Genomic DNA, 14,775 nt, shown 5'->3' with positions numbered 1-14,775 from the left:
GAACCTGAATTCAAATCTGGCTTCAGCACTTACCAAATATGTAACCCTGGACAAATCACTCAATCCTGATTGCTTCCAAAGGGAAAAAAAAGAAAAATCCCCCAAAATATCAATACTTAAACATATCACACATATAAATGTGGAGTAGTGAGGACCCCCAGGGGATCCATGAATAAATTTCAAGGGGTATCTCAGTGAAGTTGAATCAGAAAACAGATTATCTTTATTTTCATTAACACCTAAGTAAAATTTAGCATTTCCTCCAACGATTTACAAGCATGATTTTGAGAAGGGATCTACAGGGTTCGCCAGATTATCCAAGAGGTCTATGATGGAGAAAAGGTAAAGAACTAAATGAAAATCAAGCCAGTTTCAAGGGACAAAGCCCACCCACCCAAAGGCCCCAATCATATTTGCCATTAGGATAACTTGCAATTCTCTTTGGTTTCTCGGGAGCTGGTTTCGAGCCTGCTGTGTAAACTGTTGGCTTGACTTGTGTTTGGTTTTATTTCATAGCTGGCCATCTAGTACAACTCTCTCATTCGCAGATGAAGTAACCAAGGCCTATAAAGTTTCAATGAACTGCCCAAGATCACACAGGTCATAAGCATCAAAGATGGGATTTGAACCCGGGTTTTCTGCCCCGAGCACCAGCACTCTGTCCACTGTACCAAAGTGGACACCAATGCTCTTCATAATGGAATACCAGGGCGATCCATTTGCTATCTCTCATTGTTTTCTATGGCACAAGCCCAGCTCCTTTTCCATTCATACACCTCCTATGCCAAACTGACACCTTTCGTATAGCTTTTGATATATAGCTTTGGTGATGCCTTTCTCTTACCCTTTGGGCAGCCTAAACTTAAATTCTTAAGAGAATATGTTATTCCATCATTTGCTGCCACAGAGCATCGCCAAAAAATATATTCTGGTTTTAAAAAATGAGCCTTTGTTTCAGAAAGGAGTTTTGAGATGTTAAAAGCATTGTGAAATTTCCCAAATGGAATCCAGCCCACTCTCTTCCTCCTACTTAATTCTGGGCCCAGTTCATTGTCCATCAGCAGTGTCTATCCAAGGCACACATGTGCGCATATATGCATATACAACACACACCGTGTACATATATGTACACATTACATGTAACATGTGCTATACGCAGATGCTGTGTCACACGTGCCTATTTGTATGCGATCTATTATGTATAAGTATACATACTGCTTTAATGACTCTTCACTTATCCATCCAACAGTATAACAAAGTACAGATGACAGACTATCTTCAACCAGTTGGTTTTTTCCAAAGTGGAGCCTTAAAAAATTTAAAAACATTTTATTAATGCTTTTTCAAGACAGTATCATCACTTCTCAGTAGCCCTCTCCTCCACCCCACATAATTTTCTATTGTATCATATCAAGATGAACTAAATGAATTCATTGGTTGCATCTTACAATATATGTCCCATTTCCCATTGACAGTTGACCATCTTTCTACTGAAATAAGGGAACAAAATTTCAAGTCCTCTGAAGTTGAAACTGGTCTCTGCCATGATCAGTGTTCTGATATCTTTCAATGTGGTTTTGCTTTATATTACTGAAGGAATTCTAAGTTGTTTGCTTGGTTTTGATTATTTTTAATCAGTTTATACAAGTCATCAAGTTTATCTGAATTCTTTATAGTGCTGTTTCTTATGGTGCATTCATATACTATATAAGTAATTATGGATTTCATTTAGGAAGTTCTGCAATATTCTGAGGCTTAAAATAAATCAATGCTTCTTTCTGTATTCTGGTATTATACATATCAGAAAGTTTTAGACAAATGTTGATGCTGCATCTTTCAAGGAATCTCTGATTTTAACCTATGCATGGTATAGTGGGGGGGGGGGGGATGGGGGAGTATGTGTGTGTGTGTGAGAGGGTGTCTTCTTGGAAGCCAGTCTTTAACACTGCAGTCTATGCAACTGAATCAATTTTTTGATAGTAAACAAAGAAAAATCACAGTGGAAACTTTTACTCTTTGCACCTTTCAACTATGTGACTACTGATCTACACATACAAAAAATATTCATAGCAACTCTCTTTTCAGGACAAAAAAAATGAGGAGATGCCCAGTAATTGGGGAGTGGCTCAATAAACTGTGGTATGTGTTTGTGATGGAATATTACTGTTCTCTGGAAAGTGATGAGCAGGATGCTCTCATGAAAAAAAACAAAAAACCCTGGAAATTCCTCCATGAACAAAGTGAAATATACTGTATGCAATGTAACAGCAACATTCTGGGATGCTCAGCTGTAAATGACTTTGTTATTCTCAGGAATACAATCATCCACAACTACTCTGAAGGACTTATGATGAAACATCCTATCCATATCCACAGAAGGACCTGATTGTGCCCGAGTACACATTAAAGAATTCTCTCATTCTCATTCTCTCTCATTCTCTCTCTCTTTCTCTCTCTTTCTCTCTCTCTTTCTCTTAATTTTTCTTGAGAGTTTTTGTTTTTGTGAGGGTGGGAGATCTGTTTTCTTTCACAACTTGACTTTTATGGAAATGTTTTGCATAACTTCACATGTGGTTTCTTAATTGTGGGTGGGGATAAGGGAGAAAACCTAGAACTCAAAAATCGTAAAAACCAATGTAAAAAAAGTTGTTTGGAATGTAACTGGGGAAAATATTAAATAAATAACTTTAAAATTCAACTATGTGACTACTAAGATGCGGTCCAATGTAGAATATTATTTGCAAAAGTCTGCCTGTTTTGTTCTCAAACCTTTAATGGGGAATGACTGTGATTACATGTATAGAGTTCCCCTAAAGATTTAATAGAAATGGAAAATCACAGCTATATGGGTTGGTATTGATTATTTTCTCAGTCATCTATTTCTTGGTAGTAATCTCTAATAAATTTAGTAGCAAAAATCTGTTATTTTCCCTTGGCAATGGCTACCCTCTCCTCTCTTTCAACCATCTTCAGAATCAATCTCTGTGTGCCTCCAAATTGTGTCAGCTCCAGGATGGAATTTCTCTATCTGTACAAGACCTAGTATGCTTCCACCCTTATTTTTTTTCATGTTATTTTGACTTGAGCATACAGAACATCAAGGATTGTGATATTCAAACATGAGGACTACAAACACCAGTTTTGAAGGGGAAGAGAATCTTAGCAATCACAGCCCACCTTTTTTCATAATTCGTAGCTTGCTAAACTCCAGGTTTATCCACAAAAGCTCTCAGGATGTTGGATCCAATGGGGAGGCATCAATAGGCTGATCTGGAAGGTGGTGCGTCCCAGGCACTGTCCCAAGCTTGAACTACTCAGCATTTTATTAGTTATTTGGATGAAGGCACAGATGGAATGCTTATCAAATTTTCAGATGACGAAAAACTGGGAGGTGATGTTAACACACTGGATGAAAAAGTCAGAATGCAAATAAATCTCAGTAAGCTAGTATGGTGGGTCAAATCGATTAAGATGAAATTTAATATGTAGAAGTGTAAAATCCTACACTCAGGTTCAAAGAATCAACTACACAAGTGCAGGACGAAGACACTGTGGCTAGACAACACTGTGTGAAAATGTCAGGAGGGTATTAGGGGCTATAAATTCAACTTGAGTCAAAAGCTAATGATTTCTTGCTGCAATAAGAGCACAGGAATGTCCAGAAGGAGGTGGCGATTATCTTGCTATCCTCTTGATCATATTACAAATCAAGTACGGTATTCAATTTTGGACTTCCTGTTTTAAGAAGGCCATCGATCAATCAGAAGGCATACAGAAGAGGGCAATTAAAAAGACAAGGAACCCAGAGGTTATGCAATACAAAGATGGGATGAAGGAATAGCCATTGGGAATGCTGGAGGAGACTTAAAACACTCTAACAGTCTTTAAGTATCTCAAGAATTGCTATGTGGAAAAAGTCTTACACTCCTTTGGCTTGGCTTCTGAGGTCACAAGTGGGACTAAATGGGTGGAAGCTGAAGAAATGTAGATTTAGATAAGCTGCAAAGAAAGACTCCCTAACACCTATCAAGTAGAATGGGTCATGTCCAGAGAGCTGGGTGCCTGCTTGTGAGAGATGGGACACAGAGGATTCCTGCTCAGGTACAGACTCCAACTGTTAGTAGTCTGTACCTACTCCTGGTAGGAGTAGGAGGCCCCCTTCAACTCCAAGATGTCACAGGTGTGCAGAATTCACAGTAACAATGCCATAAAATTTCAGCTAGAGACCACATAGTCCAAACCTCTAAACGTCCAGCTTGGCGAGGAGAAATGATTTCTGCAGTTATACAGCAAATCGATGCCCGGTCCTAGTTACAGACCCAAAAGTAGCCAAGGTTTCTCAAGCGACTACGCTACACAGAATAATGTGCTAATGTCCTGAGAGAAATACAAGTCTTAGCTGAGACTTGTTCTCAAGAACCTCAAAGTCCAAGACGGGGACAGAAACCTAATACAGCCAATAAAATACACAATAGTTTAAAAGTGAGTTACAAAATCAAGAGTTACCGTGCGGTCTGAGGGGGGAGGTCCTTAACAACTAGGGGATGGGGGAAGGTTTACAAAAGGAATTCCTGATTAGTTACAATTGTACGGATGCCGATCCTTTCCTTGGCCAGTGTCGGGGTTATGCCCTTCATACTCCAGACAGGGAATATGGAGAGGATCTACTTACATGAGAAATCCTTAAGAAACCTGTTCTCCCTGATATAATCTTGGCTCAACTATCACGCTCCAGCTGTGAGTTCCCTGATTTATGGCGACAAAACTGCACAAAGATCCCTTTCACTACCAATGCAACTCAAAGCATTGTCTTGCACAAGATATTAAATGTGAACGTGCTCATATGACAGGTTGGATGATATTAACAGCTGACATTTAGGGTCTGCGAACCACCTGGCACAGTGCCTGACCCAGAGCAGATATTTAATAAACTGCTTGCTAATTAACTGAATGATTATAGAACCAAGTAGCGATGCAGGCACCACAGGGATTATTGTCTCTTTTGCAGATAAAGAAACCGTGGCCCAGAACAGATAAGTGACTTGGCCAGGGCCATACAGCTAAGCAGCATCTGAAATACTGTTCAAATGCATGCCTTCCTGAATCTAACCCCAACTCTGCTTCTGTTATTCTAGCCCCATGGAGACTATCGTTTGCCACAAAACCAGTTTGCCTCACTCATTTCTTTCAGAGACAGGGAAGGGAATTTGCTTTATTCTAGTGACTTTTTTTTAGATATAATTGTCATTTTTATGATATTAGCACAGTCCACCTGTGAGTAATTGCTATTTGTCCAGTTGTTTAGATCTGACTTCATTTGCGTGAAAAGTGGTTTGTGATTGTGTTCATATGGTTCTTGGGTTTGTCTTAGCAGATAGACACCCAAATATTTGATTTTTGTCTACAGTTATTTTCAATGGAATTTCTCTTATCTCTTCCTTCAGGGCTTTGTTAGTAACATATAGAAATCCTGAGGATATTCTAGTGACTTGGTGCCACTAGGTTAAGTGATAGGAGTAGTGGGGATAAAGGAGTCCTAAGTGAGGAAATCCCTTTACCAATACAGCTCAGCACTATCTCTGCAATTTACAGTCTTCAGAAAGATGCCTAGAGCCCAGGGAATTAAAATGACTGCCCAGAATCACACAGCAGTATCTGTCAGAGGTAAGACATGTTGGAGTTTCCCGGCTTCGAGGTTAGCTCAATCCATCCCACCATCATGTCAAAGTGCCTTCCTAGAGCTACCAGTCTAAGGCACATTGTTCTTCCACATATCTAGGAAACAAGTTGCCCTTTTTTAGAGATATACTTGCTATCTTTCACTCTGTTAGAATATTTTTACTTGTTTACAAAGTAGCTACTAGTTACCTCATTTGTGTCAAGTTGGGCAGAGTATATGGTACCCATTCTTTTTAACAGCTAAAGAAACAGGCTCTGAAAAGGGGGCTAATTCCTGAATTCAGACAGCTAGTAAGTGGTACTAGCCAGAACTAGAATTTGGGACACCTGACTCCCTAGTCCAGTGCAAGTTCTATTATACAAAAATGCAGAATAATTTATCATCCATGAGATGAGAGAATCTGCAGTAAAAAAAAAAAACAAAAAAACAAAAACAAAACTCTGCAAATCTAAAGAACACATACATCAGATTCTAAACCTAGATCCAAAGGGAACATCTTGACATTAGAATTCTAATTATGATTGTTGAAGTACATCTTCACCTTTTAGGAACAACAAAGAGAAAACGAAAGCCAAGATTTTCAAGGCTGTCATACATTTTCGCAAAACTGAAACTGGAAATGAGAAATGCTGAGATTTTAAAATCAGTGTGAAAACTGAATACTGAATTTCACTCAAAAGGTTAAAATCTAAGGCAGAAAAAGGTCTTAGCTGTTTAAAGATTTGTTCAACTGTAAACATAAAACCTATCGGAGGCATTATTCCCGAAGCCAAACGCAGATAGATTTTTCCATTCCTCCTTTTGAACCCTTCTTTCTGGTAGGTATGTTTGCTCGCAAACAAGTGCTGAAGTGAATACAGTTCTCACTGCACATGTGGGGATTGAATAACTTAATGGCATTTTCCCATTTCAAGAAGAATTCCTCAAAATTGAAATGATATAACCTTTATAGAAAAGTTATGAGACTTGTGGACTGAAATCAGGCTTTCTAATCCCAAAATAATATCATCTAGAGCTGGAAGAAACCTCAGAGATCAGTCTCAAGGGTTCAAAAGTAATCACTGACTGTGATCAGGGAAGACTTTGCTTTATAATAACAGTTGGCATTTATTTAATGTTTTAAGGTCCGCAGAGTGCTTTACATAAAGGGTTTTAATTTAACCATCCTGTGTGAATCCCTGTGAGGTAAGGAGGTGCCGCAGGCATAGATTTCCTCATTTTCAGATGAGGACTTGGGCAGTGAGAGAAATTAAGAGATTGCTCTGAGTTATTCAGCCAGAGTATCTGAGTGGGATTCAAATCCTTATCCCATCTCTCACTTTTGACACAGAGGTGACAGATTCCAGATGCAGAATGATACATACATTTTTGGACATGACTAATACAAGAATTTGTTTTGCTTGACTGTGCGTATTTGTTACAAAGTCTTTGGTTTTTTAAAATTTCTAAAGGCATGGAGGGGGGAGGAGGGGGAAGAAAGAAGGAAAACCGAGAACTAAAAAAAAATGATATAAGTTTTTTTTTTAAAAGTAAGATTCCAGAAAGCACAATGAAACATGCCCATTCCCTCACAGCAAAGAATAAGATGATTACAAGGGTAAAATACTTAAATATTTAATCTGTTGTCAGATGTGGTCACTTCTGATTGGGGTGGGGGTTGTAGCCTATTGTTTCTTTATCATAAGGGAGGGTTTGGTCTGGAGTGGTGTGTGTGAAATTACCATGAGGTAGAGTCAACAGATCTCCACAAGACAGAAATAAATAAAAATCTAAAACAGTAAATTAGAGGGGGGAGACAAATTAACACGTTGAATTTGAAACACATATATGAAGTCCATGAAGATTTGTGTAGCAAGCAGGTGGTGATACAGGCTTGGCGCTGCAGAGAGAGATTTGGGCTGGTCCTATTGATTTGAGGGTCATGTGCAGAGATTATAATTGAATCCATGGAAACTGATGAGATCACTGAGAGAAGGAAGCAAAGAGATTTCAAGAGGACAAAACCATGGAGGATAGCTCTGACATGGAGGCAGACATGGATAGCAATAAGCAAAGGCAACTAGATAGAAACGGTCAGACAGACCCAAGAGCAGAGACTATCCCGGAAGAGAGACCGCTCGACAGGGTCCAATGCTCCAGGAAATAGCCGAAGTTTATAGATTTAGGAACGAAGAGATCTTTGGAAAGCTTGAACTGAATGTGTGTTACATTAAGTGGAATGGCAGAAGTTGTTGGAAAGGGAGGGGAAAGATGAAGGACAGACTCTCTCTGTGCATAGTTACAAGCTAATTATATTTATATGAACCTCAGTTTATTTTTAGCCCCAGCAGGCTCCACCCACTACCTTCTCTCCCTACTAAGCTACCTCCTTGAGACATTCTCTAGCTGCTAGTCACAGCAGCGGCCTAAGGTCCCAAAGAGCAGGGTAGGGACCTATGGCCTGGACCCTTTCCATGTCTTTGTCCTTTCTAATTTCAGGCATGGAGTCCTGGAACATCCACTACTCCTTTAGGCAGAATCAAAAATAAAATAAAAAATATTAACAACTAAGGGGGAAGAAGCCATCTCAGTACTGTACAATATGACTGTCCCAGGAAAAACCTTATCCTCATTCTACCATTTTGAACAATAACACAAAGCCAATGAGATGTGTCATGTAGGATTTCGGGGTGAAGCTTTCCAAAAAGGAAATGATGGGACACAAAACCCCAGAAGATCATGAGGATGCTCAAGTGAAAAACAATCTACAAGTTAGTTCTTAGTCAATTCTGGAAGAAAATTTCCTTCTGTGGATCGTCTGCATACACAATTCTGTGTGTAAATAGAGACAGAGATAAAGATACATACACACACGTACATATATAATATATATTCTGAGTTTTATAAATATATATATGTGTAATATATGTGTATGTATGTATGTATGTATGTATATATTCTGACTTGAGGGTAAGCAATGGTTCTAGATGACTTCTACGGCCCCTTAAAATTCGATTCTGTTTTGTTCAATTGCACAAGCATTATTAAGGACCTATAACATGGTTATTGATAAACATGGCATTAAGAAGTCGGTGGTACAAAAACAGAAATCAAAGCAGTCCCTGCTCTCAATAAGCATATATTTTACTGCAGAAAAAAGGTAAACAGAATGTACATAGAGAGTCTATCAAAGTCTACACATAGTCAATATAAATGCAGGGGAATTCACTACAAACTGGGATTGCAGTTCTGAGAGCCTTCTGGCAAGATGGGGTACGTGAAATGATGCCGAAATGGAGGGAAGCAAGAGAGCATCTCAAGCATGGGGCCGATAAGAAGTCCCATTCTGCCAGGAGAGAGAATGGAGTGGAATAATATGGAATAAATCTGGACTGATGGGTAGGAGACATTGGGAGGAGCTTTAAATGCAGATACAAAAAGGAGTGTATAATTTTTCTTCCAGAAGCAATCTGTCTTTGAAAAGCTCAGATTCTATGAGGTTTTCAGCTGCATTGGAACTGCAGATCTGGGAATTTAAAAGCTTTTGGTTTTGTTTTTTAATTTGCAGAGCTGCCAGAAACAAAGTGCTGTGTGGGTGGCAGAATCCTCCCCTGCCTCTAGTTTGCCCAGAGTCATTACAACATCTAATAGGGACTACCTACCTAATCAGTAGTCACCATCTCTTTCTAGCCTCCTCCAAGCTTCCTGGAGTTAGTTCCGAGCTATATCATTTTCTTCAGGGGGACCAAACTTCCTGGGGTGCTCTTGAATAAAAGCAGATGATTATTTTCTTAATCGTGGCCTTTTCTATTGTTCGTAATAATAATTCCTTTATCAAAATTAATAACAATTCCCATTTCCATAGCATCTTCCAGCTTTCCCAAAGACTTCCCCTACGATAAGCCTGCATTATAAACGTGCAGGTATGATTATCCCCGGTTTACAGATGAGGAAAGGGAGGCTCTGATAAGGGAAAGTGACTTGCCTAGAGGTCCCACAGCTATGAAGGATCTGAGACAGGATTCGGCCCCAGGTTTCATCACTCTAAGACCGGCATTCTTGACCCAACACTACGCTGCCTCCACTCTCATCAAGCATCAGCAAAAGAAAGAGAGTTAACATTTGTAAATACCCATTTTCAAGCGCAGGTCCAGGATCGCATACATATAACTGATGGAAAAAGGTGGCAAGGACCTCAGATCTGGTCATCAAAAGCAAAGCCCGAACTTCTGCCTGTCATCAATATTCTTTGCACAGTACTACACCAGTACCAGTGTTCCTAAGTTACTTAAATGACCACTGTTGTTGGACCTCAAAATTCATACCAGTAAGCAGGATTAATGGGAGGCAGGCTTCAGGATCAGTTTTTTTCAAAATCAGGATGGGCCAGAAGCCCCTCTGGCTTCCACCTGTTCACACCAACAATGTTCCATGAAATCAGCATTTCAGAGTCCAGTTGGTAGAAGGCATTTAGAAATCTGGGAGGTGAAGAGGCTGACATTCCAAAGAGGAGGGAAACAATTCCTATCCGTATCATAATTTAGAATGGTCTTTGGAATTTACTGGCTTGGCTATCTGATATTTTAAAACATCATGAGCCAGAGCACAAAGAGGAGTAACGAACAAAAAGTCGAAAGAGTCGGGAAGGCTTCTGGCCCATAAGTATTACATGAGCATTAATTAGGAAACCCCCAAACTCAGGAGCTGCTGATCTGCAGCAATGGACTGACATTCCATACCCAGAGTTTCCTAAAATAAGAAAACCCAGTTCTGGATGATTTATATAACTCCATAGATTTCCAGGGTGTCCCAAAAGTCTTAGTGCAGTGTTAAGCTTTAATAGTTTATGGTTATTTTACATATCTATGGATGGATATATGCTGTAGTAAACTACAGTACATATACACAATATGTGCTACTTCTACAGTATACAGAAGCAATAAAATACTGAAATAATGCCAGGTATTCTCATCACCAATGCAATGATGAATCAAAATTAAAACCTTAAAGAGCTCTCAAGTTAAAATTTCAGAAAAGTCATTTTCCTTTTGTTAACCACCAAACCAGAGCACATACATAACAGAACGGTCCCTTCCTGTCCTCTAATGCTTGGGTGAGATCTGTTCTTCACACTCTTCCACATGAACTTTATTAAGTCATCTGTAAATTTCAAAGACCATACCGAAAAGTACAACGTTTAAATGCCCAGGGCCACTTACTTGCCAGGTATCCTCACAGAACCAACGGCGACGAAGAATTCGATTTTTGTGGAAGCGCAGTTCACTCCTAGTCAACTAGAAAAGCTTTTAGGCAAGCTGAGAATGAAAACAACTGTTCCTTAGGTCTGAAACATTACTTCCTATCAACCTGGAGTTGCAGTTAGGAGATTCCCAACAAGGACTTTCAAATCATGACCTTCAAACTTCTCTCTGATCACAGAATGGGTGGAGTAATGTCATCAGCCTAAAGGCAATCCATATTTGAGCCTTCATTTGCTGTCTGCACTGCTGGTCTCCATATTAGGACCTGTTCCAGTTGTCCCAAATGCCTGCTGGACTTGGTCGGGGGTCTGAGACTTACTTTGGGATCTCATAGCATTACTGGATTTCAGAGCTGGAAGGGACCTTCGAGATCTAAATGGTCCAATCCTCCCATTTTATAGCCAAAGAAATTGAGAATCAGAGAGGCAAAAGCATTTGCCTCAGGTCACACAGGAAGAAAGGAGAACTGTGATTTGAAGACAGGTCCTTTGACCTCAAATTCAGTGATCTTTTCCCATTCCATGAGGTGTTAAGTGTGGTATGCTTTAAAGAAATTCCATGAAATTCCAATTAAGTGAAAAATAGAGGAGAAAACTGTATCCCTAGCATTTAGCACAATATCCTTGTACATAGCAGACATTTAATAAAGGTCAAATGACTGAAATAAAGTGCAGTACAGAAATATTTAAAAGTAAATCATGTGACAAAATGCAAATTTTGTTTTCTTCAACACCACAGAATCTGAGTTAGAGAGGAACTCAGAGGCATCTAGCCCGAACTCTACCTGAATAAAAATACCCTCTGCAAATCCCTGCCAAGAAGTCGTTCAGCCTTCTTCAAAAACTCCAAGGAGAAAAATCCACTACTTTCTGATGACATTCTACTCCTGAATGCCTCTGATTGTTGAGTTCTTCCTTACACCAAGCCTAAGTTTTCCCCTTTAGAGTGTAATGCTCCTAGTCTTCTCTCCCAGTTTTGCTAAGCAGAAAAAAATCTATTCCCTCCTTCCAAATCTATTCCTCCTTCCCCCCTTCACAAACTTTAAGTCTATCCCCTCTGAGTCAAATTTGTCCAGGCTAAACACCCCCCAGTTCCTTCATCCGATCCTCTCATGGCAAGAAATCAAAGACTTTTACTATTTGGGCTGCCCTCCTCTGAAGGCTCTCCTGGGAACATGGAGACAATACTCTAGTCTTGGTCTGAAACAGGCAGAATACAGTAGAACTCTAACTTTCCTCTTCTTAGATACTATACTTATCTTAATGCTGCCAAAGATCATTTCACATTTCTTTGGCTCCCATATCACACTGCCAACTGATTTTGATATTGCACTTATACAGTCTAAAATTCTCAGATCATTCTTCAGGTGAAATGCTTTTTAGTCATGTCTCCTACCCTCCATACCAGATCCCCACCCCCTTCCCCAAATCCTATCCTTCCCCTGCGAAGTTGATTTTTTGAACTGCCTTGTAGAACTTTACATTGAGATCTGTTAAATTTCACCTCACTCGTTTCAGCCTAACTTTCGAGTATGCTGAGATATTTTTGGATCTTAACTCTCCCATTGAACCCCTCCCTGGTCTGTCCCTCCCAGCTACGTACCTACCATCTGTAAGTTTGACAAGCATATGCTATCTATGGTGATCTGATGAAAAAGTTAAAGCAGTGTCCTTGGAGGTACTCTCCTAAAAGATCATGCCACAGTAAAGCTTCTCAAACCCAGTTGTAAACTGCTTTTTTAAAAAAAATTCTTAAATAGTTATATTCCAATATAATTGGTTTCGATTTTAATCCTACATATTTTATTTAATGAATTTAAAAACACAATTCTGAAAAGGTCTAAGAAGGGGCCAACTGGCTTTACAGGACTGCCAAACAGATTCATGACACAAAAAAGGAGAAAGACATTGGTCCTATAAGTTGACAAGATCCATAAATAACTACACTTTAATCTGATTATTTAACCAGTGATCACACCTAAGCGCAGCATTATCTAGCCCACATCTCCACATTTTGTATACATTGATAACAGCAGTCTTTGTCAAAGGCTTAGTTAAAAACTAGTTATAAGAAATTTACAGCATTCCTCTTATCAACCAGTCTAATAACCCTGTCAAAAAAGGAAATGAGGTTAGTCTGGCATGACCTGTTCTCGACCACAGTGGGAAATGAAGAGTTTGATTCACTAGAAAAGCAGAACACATGGATAGAAGAATATTCAATTCAGCAATAGTTGATTAAAAAATAAAAATACCCTTATATATCGCTTTCCCCAGAAGGTTGCTCTAAAAGTCACTTTAAAAAATCCAAACCAAAAAACAAAACATTTAATATTATTCTGAACTACATTCTGGTAGACTACGGCTACCCCCACACAGGCATATGAAAGAATTCTCAGAAGGTTTCCTGGCTATACTTGAGACTCTCGTGTATATATCTGAAGGCTGGAACAAGTATGCCAAAAAAAAAAAAAAAAAAAAAAAAAAAAAAAAGGCTGATCGGATAAATCTGAGATTGTGTCAAGAAAGCAGCAAAAAAAAAAAAAAAAAAAAAATCACTAAGGCTAGGCTTAGATGAAATCAGAATTCCAGCAAGATTATACTTTGGAGGACAGTCTCCTTAGATTTGTCTCTCCAAATAAGAAACAATTTGGCCTCATTCAAATTCTTTTATATATATATATATACATATATATAATGAACTAAAGAGGAATGGAGGGTGGGGTGCCACTGCTTGGAAACCTTGAGCCCATACATGCATGGTCACTTCATTAATCCACCCAAAGGATGAAATGGATTTTTATACCTAACAATAATAAAAATGGACATTTCTCTACAGTTAAGTTCACAGTTCTAGTTTAAAAAGCGCTTTCCTCACAACAACCCTGTGAAGTAGGTAGATAAATTGTTATAATCTACATTTTACAGATGAAAAAAGGGGGGTTCACTTAGGTGAAATTACTTACCTTGTCGTCACAGGCAGCAATTCTGAAAAACCTGGGATTTGAACCCAGGTTGGGCTCTGTTGTCTCCACATCCAGCTCTTTCCACTGTATTCTTCTGCCAAGTTAAGAAAAAAGCGATTGCTCCTTTGCTCATTTTCTTATAGCTTCCTGAGAGAAGCTTAACTGGAGTCTCGGAACAAGGAGCTGTTATACAAAGTGACGGCTGCTTCTACTGACTTTGGTCAGCAGCTATAGATCTGATTTTAAGCTCTGGTTAAGCATGTAGGGAAATAGTTAAGATGGTTTCTATAAAGATCAAAACCCCACTCCAAATTGTACCCAGAAATAGACAGGGTGCCGCTCTATGTAATCTGCTGACTAAGGACGTTGCAAAGCTCTGGAGTAATATGGTCTATGATTATAGCCTGCAGTATTTCACAGGTGGGTCGTGTGACTTTTTTAGTACTGAAGTCAGAGGCTTTTCAAAAGTAGTTCTAAACCAGTTCACTGCAATCTGAGCAGGCTGCTTTAGGACTACTGACAGGGTAGAGGTCCCTTACACGGGAAATTGCTTTTGGGGTACAAAAAGGACATTTGGAAATGACTGATTAACCAAAACTCACACTTTGTCCGTATTAATGTTAGGCTCTGATTGAGCACCATAGTAGGCCACTCTTCAAGGTCCCTAGAAACCCAGGCAAATGCTGCCCGTGATGCACCAGGTCCCTCCTCTTTTAGATCAGGGTTCTTAGAGTCTGACCACCCTAGAAAAACCTGGGCCCATAGTTACCAGCCTCCCAGACCGAAGGGGAAATAACTGGTGTACACATTCTGGTGGGAATGTCCCAGCGATAAATGAATCGGGTATTATTTTAAACTTGGATAGAGTGGGGTTTAGATTCTTAGCATAT

Source organism: Antechinus flavipes, chromosome X (assembly GCF_016432865.1).
Source record: "Antechinus flavipes isolate AdamAnt ecotype Samford, QLD, Australia chromosome X, AdamAnt_v2, whole genome shotgun sequence".
NCBI lineage: Eukaryota > Metazoa > Chordata > Mammalia > Dasyuromorphia > Dasyuridae > Antechinus > Antechinus flavipes.
This window is presented reverse-complemented; position numbering follows the sequence as displayed.